Raw genomic sequence first — 6,000 nt, forward strand, 5'->3', positions numbered from 1 at the left:
CTGCTGATGCCCTGTCCTCCCTCTGCACTCCACCCGTCTCTGCCTCCTGAGTTCTGCTTCCTGTAGGTTTCTGCTTTTCCCAACTTCAGCTTGTTGGGACCCCTGTGGGTCCCGTTGTAGCTTGGGGTCTCTTACTGTGCTTCCTTCGAGCGTCGGCTTCCTACGTGCTTCATTCTCTGGGTCTTACAGGACAGACCCTGATGGACCCACCTGGTCTTACAATAGACCAGGCGCTGTCGTAGCAGCCAGTGGATGAGCTGTTGGGGGGTCAGGGGCCTCCCGCTGGTCCCAACCAGCTGTGCCTGAGGGATAGGACTGGTATTATTGGTCAGGTATTACTAAACATGGACACCCAAGATGACTCTTAATGGGATAGGGGGTGGGTATTAGCGTGGTTGACAGGAGTGCTTTCTTTCCTTCTGGCTGTAATTCATCCCTTCTTAGACAAGATCCTGGAAAGAATTTGCTTCTGCGTTTTTCTTCACTTCCTCACCTTTCTGTCACACATTCTTCCTCTCCCCCTTTTTTTTTTAAACACCATTTTTGTATTTTTTAAAATCCCAAACCTATAGAAAGGTTGAAAGAAAGTACAATGAACACACAGACCCTTTACCTAGACCAGGATTCTCAATCTTGGCACCATTAACATTTGGGGCTGGATAACTCGTTACTGTGGGAACCTGTCCACTGCATTGTGGGATGTTCATTCCTGACCTCTCCCACTGGATGCTGGTAGCATCCCCTGAACTGAGGCAACCAAAAATATCTCAGACATCACCAAATATCCTTTGGGACACAAAATAGCTCCCAGTTGGGGCACCTGGGTGGCTCAGTCGGTTAAGCGTCTGACTTCGGCTCAGGTCACGATCTCACTGTCCGTGGGTTCGAGCCCCACGTCGAGCTCTGTGCTGACTGCTCAGAGCCTGGAGCCTGTTTCAGATTCTGTGTCTCCCTCTCTCTCTGAGCCTCCCCCGTTCATGCTCTGTCTCTCTCTGTCTCAAAAATAAATAAAAATGTTTAAAAAAATTAAAAACAAAACAAAACAGCTCCCAGTTGAGAACCATTGAGATTCAGGAACTAACATTTTGTCATATTTGCACATGCACACGTACTGTGTATATACATGTACCCATATGTAAATGTGTATATGTTATATACATGTATAATACAAATATATGTATATACATGTAAACACCCATATATGTATGTATATTTTTTCTATATACATATAATCATAGTGAGCAAATGTGGCAAAATATTAATTTGTGGATCTCTATAATATGTATATTATACAAGTATATGTATTATGTATGCATATATGTGTATTTATGCAAATGTGGCAACATGTTAAAATGTATATTCCATACACATAAATATATATATATGCACACTTTTTTTCTGAAACATTTCTATTTTATTTATTTTATTTTTTTACTTTTTTATTTTTTTTAATTTACATCCAAGTTAGCATGTAGTGCAGCAATGATTTAAGGAGTAGATTCCTTAATGCCCCTTACCCATTTAACCCATCCCCCCTCCCACAACCCCTCCAGTAACCCTTTGTTCTCCATATTTAGGAGTCTCTTATGTTTTGTCCCCTTCCCTGTTTTTATATTATTTTTGTTTCCCTTCCCTTGTGTTCATCTGTTTTGTATCTTAAAGTCCCCATATGAATGAAATCATATGATATTTGTCTTTCTCTGACTGACTAATTTCACTTAGCGTAATACCCTGCAGTTCTATCCACGTAGTTGCAAATGGCAAGATTTCATTCTTTTTGATTGCCGAGTAATACTCCATTATATATATACCACATCTTCTTTATCCATTCATCCATCGATGGACATTTGGGCTCTTTCCATACTTTGGCTATTGTTGATAGTGCTGCTATAAACATAGGGGTGCCCCTTTGAAACAGCATCCCTGTATCCCTTGGATAAATACCTAGTAGTGCAATTGCTAGGTCGTAGGGTAGAACTATTTTTAATTTTTTGAGGAGCCTCCATAGTGTTTTCTAGAGTAGCTGCACCAGTTTGCATTCCCACCAGCAGTGCAAAAGAGATCCTCTTTCTCTGCATCCTCACCAATATCTGTCGTTGCCTGAGTTGTTAATGTTAGCCATTCTGACAGGCGTGAGGTGGTATCTTATTGTGGTTTTGATTTATATTTCCCTGATGATGAGTGATGTTGAGCATTTTTTCATGTGCCGGTTGGCCATCCAGATGTCTTCTTTGGAGAAGTGTCTATTCATGTCTTTTGCCCATTTCTTCACTGGATTATTTGTTTTTTGGGTATTGAGTTTGATAAGTTCTTTATAGATTTTGGATACTAATCCTTTATCTGATATGTCATTTGCAAATGTCTTCTCCCATTCTGTCCGTTGCCTTTTAGTTTTGCTGATTGTTTCCTTCGCTGTGCAGAAGCTTTTTATTTTGATGAGGTCCCAATAGTTCATTTTCGCTTTTGTTTCCCTTGCCTCTGGAGATGTGTTGAGTAAGAAGTTGCTGCGGCCGAGATCAAAGAGGTTTTTGCCTGCTTTCTCCTCCAGGATTTTGATGGCTTCCTGTCTTACGTTTAGGTCTTTCATCCATTTTGAGTTTATTTTTGTGTATGGTGTGAGAAAGTGGTCCAGGTTCATTTTTCTCGCTGTCCAATTTTCCCAGCACCACTTGCTGAAAAACTATCTTTATTCCATTGGATATTCTTTCCTGTTTTGTCAAAGATGAATTGGCCATATGTTTGTGGGTCCATTTCTGGGTTCTCTATTCTGTTCCATTGATCTGAGTGTCTGTTTTTGTGCCAGAGCCATACTGTCTTGATGATTACAGCTTTGTAATACAGCTTGAAGTCCACTGAAACATTTCAAAGTTAGTTGCATACATCATTTCTCTTCCTCCTAAGTACTTCAGCTCCTTGGACAAGGATGTTCCAGTATATAACCACAATGAGATTATCATGGTCAAGAAACTTAGATCAATACAACATTCTTTTATAGCCTATATTCATTTTTTTTCTAACCATCCCACTAATATTCTTTATGGATTTTTGGTCAGCAATATCTCTGCCATGGTAATGTAGTTGTTGTGTCTCTATAGTCTCTGCTAATCTGAAAAAGTTCCCCACTTTTTTTTTTCGTCTTTTATGACGTTGACATTTTTGAAAAGTCCAGACCCAGTTGTTTTTTGGGGATGTCCTCTCTTTTCAACCTACTACACTGAGACTTCTGCCTCCATTACTCCTGTAAAATTGCTTGATAAGTGCCGTTGTTCCATCAATGCTCAAATTCCATGGATTGCAAACCATACCATCATTTTATGTACCACTAAGGAAGGGGGGAAGCCCGTCACCAATTAACAATGAAATACCATCAGTTTTATGACACATTGGACACATTTATGCCCAAATGTGAAAAAAAAATGTCTTAGAACGGATAGAATATGGCACTTGCTGAAGCCAACGCCGTGCTTGCATCCATTCCCCTCTTCTTGAGACTCCCTCTCTTGGCTTCTTTGATGCCGTCTCTCCTGGCTCTGACTGTGCTTTTCCATCTTTTGTGCTTCTCTCCTCCCTGCCCACCAGGTTCTCCCCATGCGGCCCCACCTTGGCTGTGCCCACTTCTCTCCTTTCCACTCCCCCACCCTCCTCACCCTCGGCGATTGCACCAGGTTTGGTCACCGGCCTATAAGCCATGAGCTTGGTGAATCAGACCTTCTCCCTGGGAGACATGAAGTGGCCTTGGAAAATCCAGGGAGAGGTCCTGCAGGCACTGGGGAATTTGGAACTAGGGCTCAGAAGAGAAATGTTGGCCAGGAGTGTAGGTTTAGATGTATTCAGTGGAAGCTCATGGCTGAAATCAAGGGCTGGTCAGTTGTGGAAATAAGAAAGTAGTGCAGAGTTGGGAGCCTTGGGGATAGTCTCCTTTCATAGAGGCAGAAAGAAGAAGAGAGACTGTCACAGATAGAATTACATTTTTTTAAATGTTTTATTTATTTTTGAGAGAGAGCACACAAGCTGGGGAGGGGCAGAGAGAGAAGGGAACAGAGGATCAAAGCAGGCTGTGCGCTCACAGTAGTAAGCCCAATGCGTGGCTTGAACTCACAAACTATGAGATTATGACCAGAGCCAAATTCGGACACTCGACCCACTGAGCCACCCAGGCACACTGGGACTGACACAGATAGAGGAGGAGGAGGAGGAGGAGGAGGAAGAGGAGGAGGAGGAGAAGAAGAAAGGTGAGGAAACCTGGAAGAAAAGGGGGTGGTCTGTGGGACTCCATGCTGCAAAGATGTCAGGGAGGGTAAGAGAATGGGAACACGGACCATGATCTGTTGGATGAAGGGTTCTCCTGTGTCAGTCTCCTCTGTATCATAGGGGATGAGCATGAAAGTGGAAGAGAGGAACAAGGGGGCTTCAGCTGGTGCACAAACCCAGTCCTCCTCCTGTCAGAATCCGGGTCTGCCCCCTGCCCCGCAGGCTGGAGCCATGCGTCCTTATATCCCCCTGGTGGTAGGAAGTAGGAAGACGCAGCGTGTGTCCCTGAGTTTCTGTGAGAGCCCAGAGATGCCCCTGCTTGAAGCTGGGTCACACTGGTGGCCAGGTACTCCTGGTGGCTGGGCAGACGTGCAGGCAGAGCCACCTGCTGGTGGCTTTGGGGGCTGCATCACGTTTTGTCTTGCTGGTCAAAGCCAATTCCAGATTGATTTTCTCCTCACTTGACGTTCTGTACCACATACAAATCCCGTGTTGGCTGTTGCCCTCTAAAAATACGATATGATCATGTTACTCTTCTGCCTCAAATATTCCCATGGTGACCCACTGCTCTTGGGCTGAGACCAAACTTCCCACCGACGTCCACCAGCGCTGGGTGGCCAGGGTGCTGCCTGCCTCCCGCCTCCCTGCACTTCTGCGCCCTGTTCTCGGCATTCCAGCCACTCCAGCTCCCTTCTGCCTCAGAGATTTTGCTCCTATTGTTCCCCCTGTGTGGGACACTATTCTCCCTGTCCCCTGGCTAGCTCCCGGCCATCCTTTAGACCCCAGCTTCCTATCTTCCAAGAGGAGTCTCCCTGACCCTGGGCCAAAGCAGGTCATGTGCTGTATACACTCTCCAGTGCTCTATATCTTCCATACTTTTGCAATTAAGTGGCTAATTGTTTAATGGTTATCTTCTCTGCTGGAATGTAGTTCTGTGAGAGCAGGGCTTGTCGCCTTGTTGATGACTTTCTTGTGCCCTGTCACATTGCCAGTGCCCTGGCATATAAATATTTGTCGAAGGATTTTTCTAACAAGCTATTTATGCTATAGTAGCAACCCCAAAATCTCTGTGGCTTAAGACAACAAAGGTTTGTTTCTATTTTGAATTTTTTTAAAGATTTATTGACTTAAGCAAGCTCTTACACCTAACATGGGGCTCAAACTCACAACCCTGAGATCAAGAGTCACACACTCTTCTGACTGAGCCAGCCAGGCATCCCAACAAAGGTTTATTTTTTTTTTTTTAATTTTTTAAAGTTTATTTATTTATTTTGAGAAAGAGACCACAAACGGGAAGGAACAGAGAGAAAGATTGAGAATCCCAAGCAGGCTCTGCACTGTCAGTGCACAGCCTGATGTGGGGCTCAAACTCACAAACTGTGAGATCATGACCTGAGCTGAGCCACCCAGGCACCCCTAAAGATTGATTGATTGATTGATTGATTGATTTAAGTAATCTCTTACACCCAATGTGGGGCTCAAACTCATGACCTTGAGATCACGAGTCACAGGCTCTTCCAACTGAGCCAGCCAGGTGCCCCAACAAAGGTTTATTTCTTATTAAACCTTCAGTTCATGGAGCGCTGACCCAAAGGCTTATTTCTCCTTCAGGATCCATGTCCACTGAGCATGGGCTGGGGTCCTGCCCCTGGGCATCCTCACTCAGGGACCCAGGCTTACAGAGCAGCCACCACTTGGAGTACTGCAGGTTGCCAGGCAGAGAGAAGGAAAGAAAGCAGTATAAACTGC

The sequence above is a fragment of the Felis catus genome, chromosome A2 (genome assembly GCF_018350175.1).
Source record: "Felis catus isolate Fca126 chromosome A2, F.catus_Fca126_mat1.0, whole genome shotgun sequence".
Classification (NCBI taxonomy): domain Eukaryota; kingdom Metazoa; phylum Chordata; class Mammalia; order Carnivora; family Felidae; genus Felis; species Felis catus.